The 16426-nt window shown below is 43.8% G+C and overlaps 1 long non-coding RNA gene across 1 annotated transcript; it reads right to left on the bottom strand.

The window, feature by feature from the left end:
* Positions 1–13430: 13430 nt before the first annotated feature.
* Positions 13431–15481, bottom strand: LOC119293343. Its single transcript, XR_005143030.1, has 3 exons — positions 14479–15481; positions 13736–13775; positions 13431–13634 (listed from the first exon to the last, which is right to left on the bottom strand). It is a non-coding gene; the product is annotated as an uncharacterized LOC119293343 (long non-coding RNA).
* Between the last annotated feature and the right edge of the window lie 945 nt (positions 15482–16426).

Genomic DNA, 16426 nt, shown 5'->3' with positions numbered 1-16426 from the left:
TCATACTCATAGTTTTGGTTTTGCAGGTCATAGATCTGGGCTTGGAGGTGCTCGATTTTCTCGTGAAGCTTGAAGATGGTCTCCCCAATGTTCTTGGCATCCAGCTTGTGGTTGTTGGTGAACTCCGCGATCATCATGTTGTTGGTGTTGAGTCCGCGTTCCACCATCCCTTGGCACTTGAAAATTTGTTGCTCCATTGCTTCGAGTCTTGTCTCCACGCTTCCGGTCCTCATTGGTCCCTCAACATCGCGGATGTGCAGCACCCCCTCACGCATCTCAATGGCTTGAGGGTATTGCAGCACCTCCGTGAGGTAGGGGTTGATGACCTTGGGGGCGCTTGAAGACGTCATGGTGATCTAGATTGGTCAGTAAAATAGCTCGAAACAAAAACAGAGGATTTTGTCGTGGTAAGGTGGTCAAAACCTTCGGGATATTATATAATGATTTTTTACCGACCAAAAGAAGTATCGTGCAAGAAAACGGAGTCCGAAGGGCACACGAGGTGTCCATGAGGCAGGGGGGCGCGCCTAGGGGGGTAGGGCGCGCCCTCCACCCTCGTGGATGCCTCGTGTCCCTTTCAGACTACTTCTTATTTTCCTATTTTTTTTAATATTCCAAAATGGAGAAAAATTGCAATTAGAACTGTTTTGGAGTCGGTTTACTTATGGTACCACATACCTATTCCTTTTCGGAGTTTGAATCATTCTGGAAAGTGTCCCTTATGTACTCCTCTGGGGTTACAATGTCAATAACATTGGTTTCAACATTTATGGGATTTCCTGACATATAATGTTTGATTCTTTGCCTGTTCACCACCTTCGGGTTTGTGCCTTCGACATGGTTGATTTTTATGGCACCGGAACGATAGACCTCCTCGACAACGTAAGGACCTTCCCATTTAGAGAGAAGTTTTCCTACAAAAAATCTTAAACGAGAGTTGTATAGCAAAACATAATCACCTACGTTAAACTCACGCTTTTGTATCCTTTTGTCATGCCATCTTTTAACTTTTTTAAAAAACAGTTTGGCGTTCTCATAGGCCTGGGTTCTCCATTCATCAAGTGAGCTAATGTCAAATAGCCTCTTCTCACCGGCAAGTTTGAAATCATAATTGAGCTCTTTAATTGCCCAATATGCCTTATGTTCTAATTCGAGAGGTAAGTGACATGCTTTTTTATAAACCATTTTATACGAAGACATACCCATAGGATTCTTATATGCAGTTCTATAGGCCCATAATGCATCATCAAGTTTCTTGGACCAATTCTTTCTAGATCTATTAACAGGCTTTTGCAAAATTAATGTAATCTCTCTATTACTCCATTCTACCTGACCACTAGACTGTGGATGGTATGGGGATGCAATTCTATGATTAACATCATACTTAGCAAGCACTTTACAAAAAGCACCATGAATAAAATGTGAACCACCATCAGTCATTAAGTATCTAGGGACTCCAAACCTCGGAAAAATAACTTCTTAAAGCATCTTAATAGAGGTGTTATGATCAGCGCTACTAGTTGGAATAGCTTCTACCCACTTAGTAACGTAATCAACAGTAACTAAAATATGTGTATATCCATTATAGGAAGGAAAATATCCCATATAATCAAAGCCCCAAACATCAAATGGTTCAATAACAAGTGAATAGTTCATAGGCATTTCTTGACGTCTACTAATATTACCAATTCTTTGACATTCATCACAAGACAAGACAAACTTACGGGCATCTTTGAAGAGAGCAGGCCAATAAAAACAGGATTGCAATACCTTATGTGCAGTTCTATCTTCAGCGTGGTGCCCTCCATATGCCTCGGAGTGACACTTGCATAGGATCTGTTCCTGTTCATGCTCAGGTACACAATGTCTAATAACACCATCTACTCCTTCTTTATAAAGGTGTGGATCATCCCAGAAGTAATGTCTTAAATCATAGAAAAACTTTTTCTTTTGCTAGTATGTGACACTAGGTGGTATAAATTTAGCAACAATGTAATTAGCATAATCAGCATACCATGGAACAGTATGAGAAGCATTTATGACAGCTAATTGTTCATCAGGAAAGCTATCATCAATAGGTAGTGGGTCATCAAGAACATTTTCTAACCTAGACAAGTTGTCTACAACGGGGTTCTCAGCTCCCTTTCTATCAATAATATGCAAATCAAATTCTTGTAGAAAGAGAACCCATCTAATAAGTCTAGGTTTAGCATCTTTATTTTCCATAAGGTATCTAATAGTAGCATGATCAGTGTGAACAATTACTTTGGAATCAACAATATAAGGTCTGAACTTATCACAAGCAAATACAACTGCCAAAAATCCCTTTTCAGTAGTAGCATAATTTCTCTGGGCACTGTCTAGAGTTTTACTAGCATATTGGATAACATTTAATTTCTTATCAACTCTTTGCCCTAGAACAACACCTACAGCATAATCACTAGCATCACACATAATTTCAAAGGGTAAATTCCAATCAGGTGGCTGGACAATAGGTGCAGAAATCAAGGCTTTCTTAAGTATTTCAAATGCTTCTACACAATCATCATCAAAGACAAAAGGAACATCTTTTTGTAAGAGATTAGTCACAGGCCTAGAAATTTTAGAGAAGTCTTTAATGAACCTCCTATATAAACCGGCATGACCAAGGAAACTTCTTATACCTTTGATGTCCTTAGGACACAACATCTTTTCAGTAGCATCAACTTTATCTTTATCAACTTCAATACCTCTTTCAGAAATGTTATGCCCCAAGACAATACTTTCATTAACCATAAAGTGGCACTTCTCCCAATTCAAGACAAGGTTAGTTTCTTCACATCTCTACAAGACTCGATCAAGGTTGCTTAAGCAATCATCAAAAGAAGTTCCATACGCAGAGAAATCATCCATGAAAACCTCAAAAATCTTTTCACAAAAGTCAAAGAATATAGCCGTCATACATCTTTGAAAGGTAGCAGGTGCATTACATAAACCAAAAGGCATACGTCTATAAGAAAAGGCACCGAAAGGGCAAGTAAAAGTGGTCTTATTCTGATCCTTTTCTGACATAGGTATTTGAGAGAACCCAGAATAACCATCTAGAAAGCAAAAATGTGTATGTTTGGATAATCTTTCTAGCATTTGATCAATAAAAGGTAAAGGGTAATGATCTTTTCTAGTAGATTTATTTAATTTGCGGAAATCAATTACCGATCTATAACCTGTAACAATTCTTTGTGGGGTCAATTCATCCTTATCATTAGGAACAACAGCAATACCTCCCTTCTTAGGGACACAATGTACAGGACTTACCCACTGACTATCAGCAACAGGATAAATTATACCTGCCTCCAGAAGCTTTAGTATTTCATTTCTTACCATTTCTTTCATCTTAGGATTTAACCATCGTTGGTGATCAACAACTGGTTTAGCATCTTTCTCCAGCTTTATTTTGTGCTGGCATAGGGTGGGACTAATGCCCTTAAGATCATCAAGAGTATATCCAATAGCAGCACGGTGCTTCTTCAGAGTTTTCAATAATTTCTCTTCTTCATGCTCTAAAAGGTTAGCACTAATAATAACAGGATATATCTTCTTTTTATCAAGATAAGCATATTTTAAAGTATCAGGTAATTGTTTAAGCTCAAACACGGGATCGCCCTTAGGTGGAGGAGGATCCCCAAGGATTTCAACAGGCAAGTTGTGTTTCAAAATAGGTCCCCGTTTAAAGAATGCTTCATCTATTTCCCTTCTTTCATTCATAAACATATCATTTTCATGGTCTAGCAAATATTGTTCTAAAGGATCATAGGAGGCACGACAATAGAAGCAAGACCGATTATTTCATCTTTAACAGGTAATTCTTTATCATGGGGTTGTCTATGGAATTTAGCAAAATTAAAATCATGAGACACATCCCCTAAACCAATAGTAACAGTATCCTTTTCGCAATCTATCTTAGCACTAACAGTATTCAAGAAGGGTCTACCAAATATAATGGGACAAAAGTCATCTTGTGGGGAACCAAGAACAAGAAAATCAGTAGAATATTTCATTTTCCCACACAAGACATCAACATCTCTAACAATCCCGATTGGCAAAATAGTATCTCTATTGGCAAGCTTGATAGTAACATCAATACCTTCTATTTCAGCGGGTGCGATATCATGCATAATTTCTTCATATAAGGAATGAGGTATTGCACTTGCACTAGCACCCATATCACATAAGCCATGACAACAATGATCTCATATTTTAACAGAAACAACATGCATGCCAACAACAAGTCTATGTTTATTTTCAGTATCGGGTCTAGCAATTCTAGCAGCTTCATCACAGAAGTAAATAACATGCCCATCAATATTGTCGACCAAGAGATCTTTAACCATAGCAATACTAGGTTCAACTTTAATTTGCTCAGGGGGTGTAGGTATTCTAGCATTACTCTTATGAACCATAGTTGAAGCTTTAGCATGATCCTTTATTCTAACAGGGAAAGGTGGTTTCTCAATATAAGCAGTAGGAACAATAGGATCAACATTATAAGTGATAGTCTTTTCTTCAACTTTAATAGGTTCTACTACTTTTACTTCAATGGGAGGATGATGTTTAAACCACTTCTCCTTAGGGAGATCAACATGAGTAGCAAATGATTCACAGAAAGAAGCTACTATCTCATTTTCAAGTCCATATTTAGTGCTAAATTCACGAAAAGCATCGTTATCCGTAAAAGATTTAACACAATCAAACTTAGGTGTTATACCTGACTCCTTACCTTCGTTGAGTTCCCAATCTTCAGAGTTGCGTTTAATTATTTCCAATAAATCTCATCTGAATTCAATAGTCTTCATCATAAAAGAACCAGTACAAGAAGTATCGAGAATGGAACGATTATTGAGAGAAAGCCGAGCATAAAATTTTTGAATAATAATTTCTCTTGAGAGCTCATGATTGGGGCATAAATATAACATTGACTTAAGCCTCCCCCAAGCTTGATCGATACATTCTCCTTCGCATGGCCAAAAATTATATATATAATTACGATCACAATGAACCAGATGCATAGGATAAAACTTCTGATGAAATTCCAATTTCAATCCATTGTAGTTCCACGATCCAATATCATCACATAGCCTAAACCATGTCAATGTCTTTCCCTTCAAAGATAAAGGGAAGACCTTCTTCTCGATAATATCCTCGGGCATACCTGCAAGCTTAAATAATCCACAAACTTCATCCACATAGATTAGGTGCATATCGAGATGTAATGTTCCATCTGCTGTAAAAGGATTAGCTAGCAATTTCTCTATCATACCCGAAGGAATTTCAAAGTAAACATTTTCAGTAGGTTCAATAGGTTGAGGAGCAACTCTTTGCTCTTCTGGTCGGGGTGAAGATACCCCGAACAAGCCCCTCAAAGGATTATTTTCCATAGTAACAAGTGACAGTAAATTTCAGCACAATATATAAATGTTTCCTTACCAAATTCCACCTACCAAAGGCGCTTCACTCCCCGGCAACGGCGCCAGAAAAGAGTCTTGATGACCCACAAGTATAGGGTATCTATTGTAGTCCTTTCGATAAGTAAGAGTATCAAACCCAACGAGGAGTAGAAGGAAATGACAAGCGATTTCCAGTAAGGTATTCTCTGCAAGCATTGAAATTATCGGTAACAGATAGTTTTGTGATAAGGTAATTTGTAAGGGTAACAAGTAACAAAAGTAACAAGGTGCAAAAAGGTGGCCCAATCCTTTTTGTAGCAAAGGACAAGCCTGGACAAACTCTTATATAAAGCAAAGCGCTCTCGAGGACACATTGGAATTATCGTCAATCTAGTTTTCATCATGCTCACATGATTCATGTTAGGTACTTTGATAATTTGATATGTGGGTGGACCGGTGCTTGGGTATTGCCCTTCCTTGGACAAGCATCCCACTTATGATTAACCCCTCTTGCAAGCATCCGCAACTACAAAGAAGAATTAAGGTAAACCTAACCATAGCAAGAAACATATGGATCCAAATCAGCCCCTTACGAAGCAACGCATAAACTAGGTTTAAGCTTCTGTCACTCTAGCAACCCATCATCTACTTATTACTTCCCAATGCCTTCCCCTAAGCCCAAATAATGGTGAAGTGTCATGTAGTCTACATTCACATAACACCACTAGAGGAGAGACAACATGCATCTCATCAAAATATCGAACGAATACCAAATTCACATGATTACTTATAACAAGATTTCTCCCATGTCCTCAGGAACAAACGTAACTACTCACAAATCATATTCATGTTCATAATCAGAGGGGTATTAATATGCATACTAGCATCAACTACAAGGAGTAATCAACACTACTAGGAACCCACAGGTATCAATCTGAGGTTTTGAGACAAAGATCGGATACAAGAGATGAACTAGGGTTTGAGAGGAGATGGTGCTGGTAAAGATGTTGATGGAGATTGACCCCCTCTCGATGAGAGGATCGATGGTGATGATGATGGTGACGATTTCCCCCTCCCAGAGGGATGTTTCCCCGGTAGAACAGCTCCGCCGGAGCCCTAGATTGGTTCCGCCAAGGTTCTGCCTCGAGACGGCGGTGGCGCTTCGTCCCGAAAGCTTCCTTATGATTTTTTCCAGGGCAAAAGACACCATATAGCAGAAGATGGGCATAGGGGGGCTGCCAGGTGGCCCACGAGGCAGGGGACGCGGCCAAGGGGTAGGGCGCACCCTCCGCCCTAGTGGACAGTGGGTGGCCCCCCTCTGGTGCTTTCTTCACCCAATATTTTTAATATATTCCAAAACTGACTTTCGTGGAGTTTCAGGACTTTTGGAGTTGTGCAAAATATGTCTCTATTATTTGCTCCTTTTCCAGCCTAGAATTCCAGCTGTCAACATTCTCCCTCTTCGTGTAAACCTTGTAAAATAAGAGAGAAAAGGCATAAGTATTGTGATATAATGTGTAGTAACGGCCCATAATGCAATAAATATCGATATAAAAGTATGATGCAAAATGGACGTATCACTGGCGCACAAAGTTTCTGTTTTTCAACAAGATCAAGTCAACTATCACCCAACATGATCCCATAGGCTTTACTTGGCACAAACACTAATTAAAACATAAAAACACAATCATAACAATATCATAATTGTGCAAACACTCAAGAACAGAAAGAAAAGGCAAAAATAAATTTTATTCATTGGGTTGCCTCCCAACAAGTGATATCATTTTATGCCCCTGGCTAGGCATAATGCATAAATCTAAGTATTGTCATTTGTAGTTTTGGCAACTTTTGCAAGGGCTTTCTCAAAACTCTTTATGCTTCCTAAATTCTCAGGAAAAGAAACCATTTTGAGATCTAAAATATCCACCCGTTTATTGCATAGAGTAATCAAAGTATTTATGCGATTCAGGTTTCCACTAATATGTTTGAGAGGTTCATTATATTTTTGCAACTCGACCATATGTTTATGCAAATCATCAACTTTTCTAGAATTTGAACCCCTTCTTGGGTAAAGGTAATTTTTGGTTGGTGGGATTCCCAAGATCCCCTCTAAGATCTCATAAGTAGTATTAGCATCAACTTCAATAAAATTCCCTTTAGCGGCAAAATCCAAAAGTTGACTATGATGCAAAGCTAATCCTATATAAAAAATTCGAAGCAAAATCCTTTCCTCTCCTTTAAGATTGCTAATGCGATAAGATTCCATTAATCTATACCAAGCGTCTTCCAAAATTTCTTCTTGTCTCTGCTTGAAGTATAAAACTTCAAAATCTGGAGATAAAGGAGGAGGAGTCGTGCTAGACATAGTGACAAGGTAGACAAGCAAGATCACACACATAAACAGATCTGACGAAAAAACATTGAACAAAAAAGAGGGCAAATAAAATGGCATTTTTTGTGAAGTGAGGGAGATGAAAACGAGAGGCAAATGGCAAATAATGTAAATTGCAAGGATATGAGATTTATGATTAGGAACCTGATAGATGTTGATGATGTCTCCCCGGCAACAGCGCTAGAAATCCTTTCTTGATGGCTCATGTACGCGTCAGTTTTTCCCCAAAGAGGAATGGATGATGCATCATAGCTACGGTAGGTATTTTCCTCAGTGATGAAACCAAGGTTATCAGACCAGTAGGAGAACCAAGCAACACTATGTAAACGGTACCTGCACACAAAGAAAAAAATACTTGCAACCCGACGCGTAAGAGGGTTGTCAATCCCTCCCGTGTAAAAGATTGGTAAAGATATAATTTGGTAGATGTAAATAAAATAACGGCAAATAAAATTCAGCGAGGTATTTTTGGGGTTTTGATAATATAGTTCTGAAAAATAAAAGATGCAAATAAATAAAAAAGGCAAATAGCAATAAAGATCTGAAGATATATGATGGGAAAATAGACCCGGGGGCCGTAGATTTCACTAGTGGCTTCTCTCGAGAAAATAGTATACGATGAATGAACAAATTACTATTGGGAAATTGATAGAACTTCAAATAATTATGACGATATTCAGGCAATGATCATTATATAGGCATCACGTCCAAGATTAGTAGACCTACTCCTGCCTGCATCTACTATTATTACTGCACACATCGACCGCTATCCAGCATGCATCTAGTGTATTGAGTTCATGGAGAAACAAAGTAATGCAATAAGAACGATGACATGATGTAGACAAGATCTATTCATGTAGGAATAGACCCGTCTTGTTATCCTTAATGGCAACAATCAATATGTGTCTTGCTGCCCCTTCTGTCACTGGGAAATAACACCGCACGGCTGAACCCAGCACAAAGCACCTCTTCCCATGGCAAGAAAAATTGATATAGTCGGACTAACTAAACCAAAGATTCGAAGAAGAAATACGAGGCTATAAGTAATCATGCATATAAGAGATCAAAAAATCAAATAACTTTCATGGATAAAATAGGTCTGATCATAAACTCAAAGTTCATCGGATCCCAACAAACACATCGCAAAAAGAGTTACATCAAATAGATCTCCAAGAGACCATTGTATTGAGGATCAAAAGAGAGAAGAAGCCATATCTACTGCCTATGGGCCCGTAGGTCTACAATGAACTACTCACGCATCATCGGAGAGGCACCAATGAGGATGGTGAACCCCTCTGTGATGTTGTCTAGATTGGATCGCGTGGTTCTGGAACATGCAGCGGCTGGTATTGTGTTTTCGTCAACTCCCCTAGTGTTTCTGAAATATTTGGGTATTTATAGGGTGAAGAGTCGGTGTAGGAAACCACCGAGGTGGGCATAACCCACTAGGGCATGCCCAGGTGGGTTGTGCCCCCTCGAGGCACCCCTTTGGTACTTCTTTGGTCATCCTGTGTCTTCTAGCCCATAAAAATTCTCCAAAAAGTTTTATTAGGTTTGGACTCCGTTTGGTACTAATATTCTACGAAGTAAAAAACAAGCAAAAAAATAGCAACTGATACTGGGCAGTATGTCAATAGGTTAGTCCCAAAAAATGATATAAATTTGTTATAAACTGACTGTAAAACATCCAAGAATGATAATATAACAGCATGGAACGATCAAAAATTATAGATACGTTGTAGACGTATCACCTCCTAACGGCTCTTGGGGAGGAGCTGCTTCTTCTTGGGGGTGGCCTCGGGAGGCAGGATGTCGCCCTCATCATTAGAGTTTTCAGCCGCCGCAGCCTGGTAGGGGCACTCAAGAGAGTAGACTACATCCTTCTCATCGCAGGCGTCTGTGATGATGCCGCTGCACCCTAGCATCTTGAGTACGTTGTAGCCATGGTGGGTTGCCGCCATGAACTTGGCGAGGGCCGGGTACCCCAGGATGGCGTTGTACGGGAGGCGATGTGGGCGACGTCGAAGTCGATGAGCTTGATGTGGTAGTTGTCGCGCTTGCCGAAGGTGACTGGGGGGCGTACTTGCCCCAGGGGGGCGGTAGACCCGTCGGTCACCCTAAAGAATGGCTTGGTTGGCATGAGTTGATCATAGGGAACCCGAAGTGTCTCGAACGTCTCGATAGAAAGGACATTGAGCCAAGCGCCACCATCGATGATGGTCTTGGTGACGAGGACATTGCTAATGGTGGGCGTGCAAAGCATGGGGAGCATGCCTGCTGCGGCTGAGCACTTTAGGTGGTCCTTGGAGTCGAAGGTAATGGCGTACTGCGACCACCTGAGGGGACGCGCGGCCTCAAGCCTCGGGAGGGTTGCGTTCACCTCACGAGAGAACTGCTTGAAGATGCGGTTCGAGGCAGGGGCCTGGACACCACCCATGATGAAGGCGATCACACAGAGTTCCTGGAAGACCCCAGCCCCATCATCCTATCGGTTGTCATCATTTCTCCTTGACGGCCGCGACAGCGGAGGGAGGCCGGCATTACCCTGGGGACGGTCCTCACGAAGCTGGTCACTCCAGGGGCCGTCACGAGGCTGATCCCGCCAACGGTCCTCGCGAGGCTTGTCATGGCAGTCCTGGCGAGGGTCGTGGTTGTCCCAGCGGCCTCTGGTCTCCTCCATGGCCGTAGCCACGGTCTCCGCGCACGGGGCGGCGGTCGAGGCACCCGTCACGGAGTGCCCTGAGCTCCTGATAGTCGTTGGTGTTGTGGTTGTGTATGTTGTGGAAGACGCAGAACGGGCAGTTGCCCCTGGGAGGCTCATCATGGTCGCAGTCGCGCTTCATCTCAGGCTCTACCGCAAGCACGGTGGGGCCCTTGCGCTTCACTTCCTTAGCCTTGGCCTTCTTGTCTTCAGGGTCGGCCTCCGGAAGCTCGAGGAGGGAGAGGGGACCCTCTTCGGCCCTTGCACACTTGTTCCCCAGGTTGAACATCTCCAGGGCCGAGCACAAGTCGTCGTGGATGGAAAGCTCCTCTATCATCTTGACGTCTCTGAAGCCATCGGTGAACGCCGAGATGATGGCCTCGTCCGATCCCTTCGTGATCTTGAGGCGGACATCCATGAAGCGTTGTATGTACTTGTGCAGAGTCTTGCCCGACTGTTGCTTCACGTTGCAGGTCATTCACTGCAGTGGTGTGGTCGCGGATACCCTGGAAGTTGGCGATGAAGCACTCACGAAGCTCATCCCAGGAGGAGATCGATCCCTCGGGAGGTGAAGGAGCCAAGAGCACGCGCCATCCTTCAGAGCCATGGGGAACCAGTTCGCCACGACCTTGTCATCACCGTTCACCACCTTGATGCTCAGCGACTAGAGCTAGAGGAACTCCGCAGGGTCGGGGGTGCCGTCGTAGCATGGAGGCAGGTCTGGCTTGAACTTGTTAGGCCAGGCGACGCGGCGCAGCCTCGGGGTGAAGGCGCGGCAGCCCGTTGCACTCACGGGCGCAACAAGCATGGAGGGGGCTCGATCTTGACGTCCACGCGCCACTGCCTCCAGCGGCGCGTGGTCCTGGTGTTGGCACGATGGTGCGAGGAGCGACCTCGTGTCACCTTGTGGCCGCTGCACCACCTGGCAGCTTGCCTATCCCGTGCGGGCACCGGTGCTCCACGCGGTGGGTCAGGGTCGGCGCCACGCAGAGGAGGAGGAGGAGGCGCGCCATGGGCCACGTCACCCGCACGAGACGATGGGGGACGGAGCGAGTGGGAAGGCGTCGGGGCCTCGCCGGCGGTGTTGATGAGCTTGATGATGCGGCTGAGCCAGGCATCGTGGCCCTCGTCGGCGGGGCGGTAGCGCAGCAGCTCACGCGCCATGAGCAGCCACGCACCGGCCCGCGGCGAGCGTGGGAGGACGACACCGTGGCGGGAGTGAGAGACTGAGTAGCAGTGCGGCCGTCGCGCCGCACGGAGGATGGCAGCGATGAGTCCTGCTGCTCGTGAGCGGCGGGGTCAGTGGCAGCATTAGCCACGGAAGAGGCAGAGTGGCGAGGGACACCGCGGCCCACGGGCATCGTCTGGGCGACGCGAGCAGCCCGGCGCTCGGCGCGGACTCAGCTTGTCGGCCATGGGAGCGATGGAGCGGAGACGAAGCAGAACTGGAAGGAGGATTTTGACAGCCCCATACCTGGCGCGCCAAATATCGGATTCAGGGCTCCGCAGACCCACGAAGGTTCGAACTCTCGGGCGTGTGCGAAGATCCCAACCAACTCTAGTCTCAAGCTCACCACCTCACGGCATAGCCTCGTCGAGTGTGCGCGAGCAGGGAAAAAGATGAACACGGCAATTTACACAGGTTCGGGCCACTTTGCGGTGTAAAACCCTACTCCTGCTTTGTGGTGGATTGGCCTCACGAGGAGGTGTGGATGAACTAGTACAGTGGATGAGCAGCCTCGCAAGGCTCGGGTAGTGAAGGTGGAATGGATCTGATCCCCCCTATGGTGGAAACTAGCCTATACTTATAGTGGCCTTGGTCCTCTTCCCTCATAACTGGCGGGAAGGGATCCCATAACAGCCAATTTTGAAAGGGGGCAAGGAGTACATCTTATCCTGACGAAAGGTGGTCTTTGACTGCAAAGCTTTTGGCCATGATGCAGCGGTGGGCTCGGCGATGACATCCGTCCGACCGAGCTTGTGGTCTTAGTCTCGTTGCACCGGAATGGAAACCTTTGGGGCCTTCCTCGGGAACCTACGTCTACCCTTGCTCCCTTAGCACCGAAGAGGAAACTGTCTGCACCCGCCTGGCTTTCGTCGTCGCGGCTCACGTCATCAGGGGCCTCGAGGTCTTCGCGTCGTCCGCCTCGAGAGCCCGGGGGCCCTCGCGAGGTTCTTGTCCTAGAGGCCTTGCCGCTGGGCCGTACCAGGCCGTCGTTGAGCCCGCGTGCTAGGCCACAGGCAGGCAAGTCTGGGTACCCCGATCCTAGAACGCCGACAGCCACCTCCCAATACACGTCGGATATACCTGCGGTTGAGCCGGCCTCATGGTCATGCTTCCAAGGGGTTCACTTCCACAACATTTGCACCATAGACTAGTGGCTGGGGCGTCACCTGGTGGCGCCTCTTAGGCATGATTATGCGCACTAATCAAGCTGTTGTATTTGTTAAGTGTCTGTATAACAATATGCTTAGTTTAGCGAGAAGACAGGCAGCGCAGATGAGGCGGTATTATTTGGAGCTTACATAACTTTTTCTGTTACACGTATCACTATGACACTGACAATTATCCTCAAAAGGGTTACCAGCCAAAAAAACTATGTACTTGACACTTAGAAGAGCTAGTGCATTATTGCTAGTGTAATTTCACAGAAATAATAAGCTAACAATGTATATTTGGTCGATGGAGATGTCCAGATCATGACCAATATGTTACTGTGCGCACTAATCAAGTTGTCGTAGTTGTTAAAGTGTTGACAGTACAAATAAGAGACATTTTTCATGCTTTGCTCAAATCTTCTCTTCGGGTCCATCTCTCTTTAAGATTTCTTGTGAGCTTTATCAACATACCAATTTCACAAATAATAGCACTCTTTTAAATCACATTCGTACACCTCTTATCAAAAGATCGAACAAACTATTCATTGCCAAATCAGAAAGTACCATTCATGTACATCAGGAAAAGAACATTTATAACTGAAATAGCACCCCACATTAAGATCAGTCAACTGCTATGAATCTAAAAACTCAGGGGGTACATACAATTGATCCAAGCAAAGCACTCACCGTACATGAATTACACACCTCTGGCAGCTTCCTACTTCAATCCTAGTACAGACTACAGCCCCATCAGTGAACCATGGAAGGAAGAGAAAAGCAAGCGACAGGAAGAAACCTGATCATAAACTGGAAGAAAAATTGGGACAGCAGAACCCTCACCTCATAATGGACCTTGTGTTTCTTGTCTCTCATGCAGGTTCTGCAGAATAAGATTGTACAACAAATGAGCAGAATCTATAAGCATTGTCTCTTCTGATTATTTGTAATGGCAGCATAACACTTGGTTCAAGCAAACGATTGGTGCTGCTGCTAGTCCTATTTTTTCAGGAGCAGAGCAAATTGTACAGCAAATAAATCACCCATATATACAAGTATGGAACGAATTATACTAAGCTATAATATAACTCCCAAACATAGTGACATTTCAGGAGCAGAGCAAATTGTCCAACAAATAAATCATCCAATACAGGTATGTAATGAATTAGACTAAGTTACTCCATCATACACCTCATATTTGAACCAGGCATGTGTGTGCAATATACAAATTATTTCTCTCATAAACTTGAAACACGACAAGTTGCCCTTACTCATGACTGGTCAAAACATCAAATAAATGGGTGTAAATTAAGCTACCTCAAGCTCCACACCATTATCTGAAAACCAGTGCATATAACATGACATGTAGTAAGCAACTCAATCATTTTCATGGTTGCTGGTCAAAATGGTACACACATTAAATGCCACCATTTCATTCAGACAATCAACAGAAAACCAAATCACTGACACAAAACAGACATGTACAACATGTGTTCCTAGCATACATGCATTACACGACGGCTAGGCCACAATTACAGTGCAGATTATGCAATCAAAAGGCAAGACAGTATGCGGCGTACACGCACCTATGGCTCGAGATGGTGCCCGTTGGCCTGCCGCCGGAGATGTTGACCTACAAACAGCCATTCACACTGACTGGAGGAACACCAAAGCAGCAGATTTGCAGCCCAATGGGAATCAAGGTATTGGTATGGTACCTTCCTTTCATAAGAACTTGCCTTTCTGATATATGACCACCACGTTGATGTTGCATCTCAGGTTCTCCTGTAGCAGAGAAGGATCTTCACAATGCACCACATAAAAATTCAGAAAGAGTAGAACATCAGAAATAGAAATTTTACTAAATGGAAGTTAGAGAGATAAATGACAGTTCATGTGGCAACTTCTTGATTCTCTCCAAATCCCCACTACCATAATCAACAAATCATCACTAAATCCATCAAAACTAATAGAGGCATTATTCAATAGCACAAAATCATGTTTCTGTTGTGCTACAAGATTCAGAAAGGTAAAAGATAAATAATATTCGGTAATACCGTCATAGTCGTATACCAACAAGAAATGCATCACACAGCCACACAAGATTTACCTGTTCTTTTCCCTTGCTTTGCCTTGTAGTGGAAACAAACCAAACATATGTTGTAAGAAACTGTCAACATCGCCACAAAGTCTGATGGCCATGTCAGGATCACATCCTAGCTTATTTTCTTCCTATTTTCTTTCACTGTTTTATGTGGTAGCTCCATTGGTTCCTTAGTTTGTTCTCTTCAGAGAAGTATGCCAAATGATCATCGTGAAAAAGGTACAGCCATCCAGGTTCCCACCTTTATATTTCAGTACAGCGTAGACTATTTTTTACTGCTAATTAAGTGGTTAAACCTTTATATTTCAGTACAGTGTAGACTGGTTTTTTACTGCTAATTAAGTGGTTAACTATCATTACTTTGTTCTATATTAAGTTCCATGTGCAACACAACATTTATCTTCCAAGAGATCTCTTCAGTTCGAGCAAGCATAAAACAAGGTTGCGCGTATCACTTCTCATTAGATGCGAAGCTACTTCCTGTTGGGGGTCACCCTGATAAGGTAAAGATGTGTGTTCATCCTAATTATGCCAACTTGTAAGCTCTGTGAGTGTAGAGGTAGCTCAGGATTTTTATAGTTTTATTTTATTGAGATTCAGGAACTAAACATAAGTAGGAAAACACTCACATTGCCATGTCGCACAGAAATGTCCGTCTAGCATGAAAGCCCTAGCAATGGTGAGAACATAACGAACCTAAATCTCTTCACTCGCTTAGCCCCAATTTAAAATCATAGTTGGAACTTGAAGAAACACAAGAGCATACCTTCAACAGGATTACCACGCACTGCAAATCCGAAATGTTGCATCTAAATAATTCTAACCAATAGAGTTACTCCAATTAGCGACTAACGATCTGGAACGACAGCCAAATCAAACAGGGGGAGATGGATAGAGCCACCGGGAAGAGAAGAGGGGCAAGAGCACCTTGATCGCGGATGCCGTGCTTGTCGTCCGTGCGTGGAGCAGCCCATGGCCATCAGCCGCGCGACTGCAATCGCGGTGCAGGGCGAGCTAGAGGTCGTGCTTGGTCGCAGCCAGCTCGAGGCCTTAATGGCGACCTGCGTGACCGCATCAGGAAGTAAAGCAAATCGGACCTTCATGAGTAACAACAATGCAACATCCAAATCGAATTGAGTCGAACCAAGGGCAGAAAAGAGAGACGTGAGAGGCATCAGAGGGAACGGCATCCTGATGTAGCTCGGCATCTCCCGCTCTTTCATGGTGCGGTACTGGATGTCTTATGAAGGCGGAAGTGTTAATTAATTCTCATTCAAACGTAGCTAATAACATCATAGTGTATAGTATTCAAAGCACAGGAGCATCTGTTGGGACATACCTCAAACACCTATTGCGCATCCAGAACTGGGGCTCGATTCCCGGCCTTGAGATCCATGAACCTCGGCGCCCCGCTAAGGACAAGACAACGA

The sequence above is a fragment of the Triticum dicoccoides genome, chromosome 4B (assembly GCF_002162155.2).
Source record: "Triticum dicoccoides isolate Atlit2015 ecotype Zavitan chromosome 4B, WEW_v2.0, whole genome shotgun sequence".
NCBI classification, from domain to species: domain Eukaryota; kingdom Viridiplantae; phylum Streptophyta; class Magnoliopsida; order Poales; family Poaceae; genus Triticum; species Triticum dicoccoides.
This window is presented reverse-complemented; position numbering and strand designations above follow the sequence as displayed.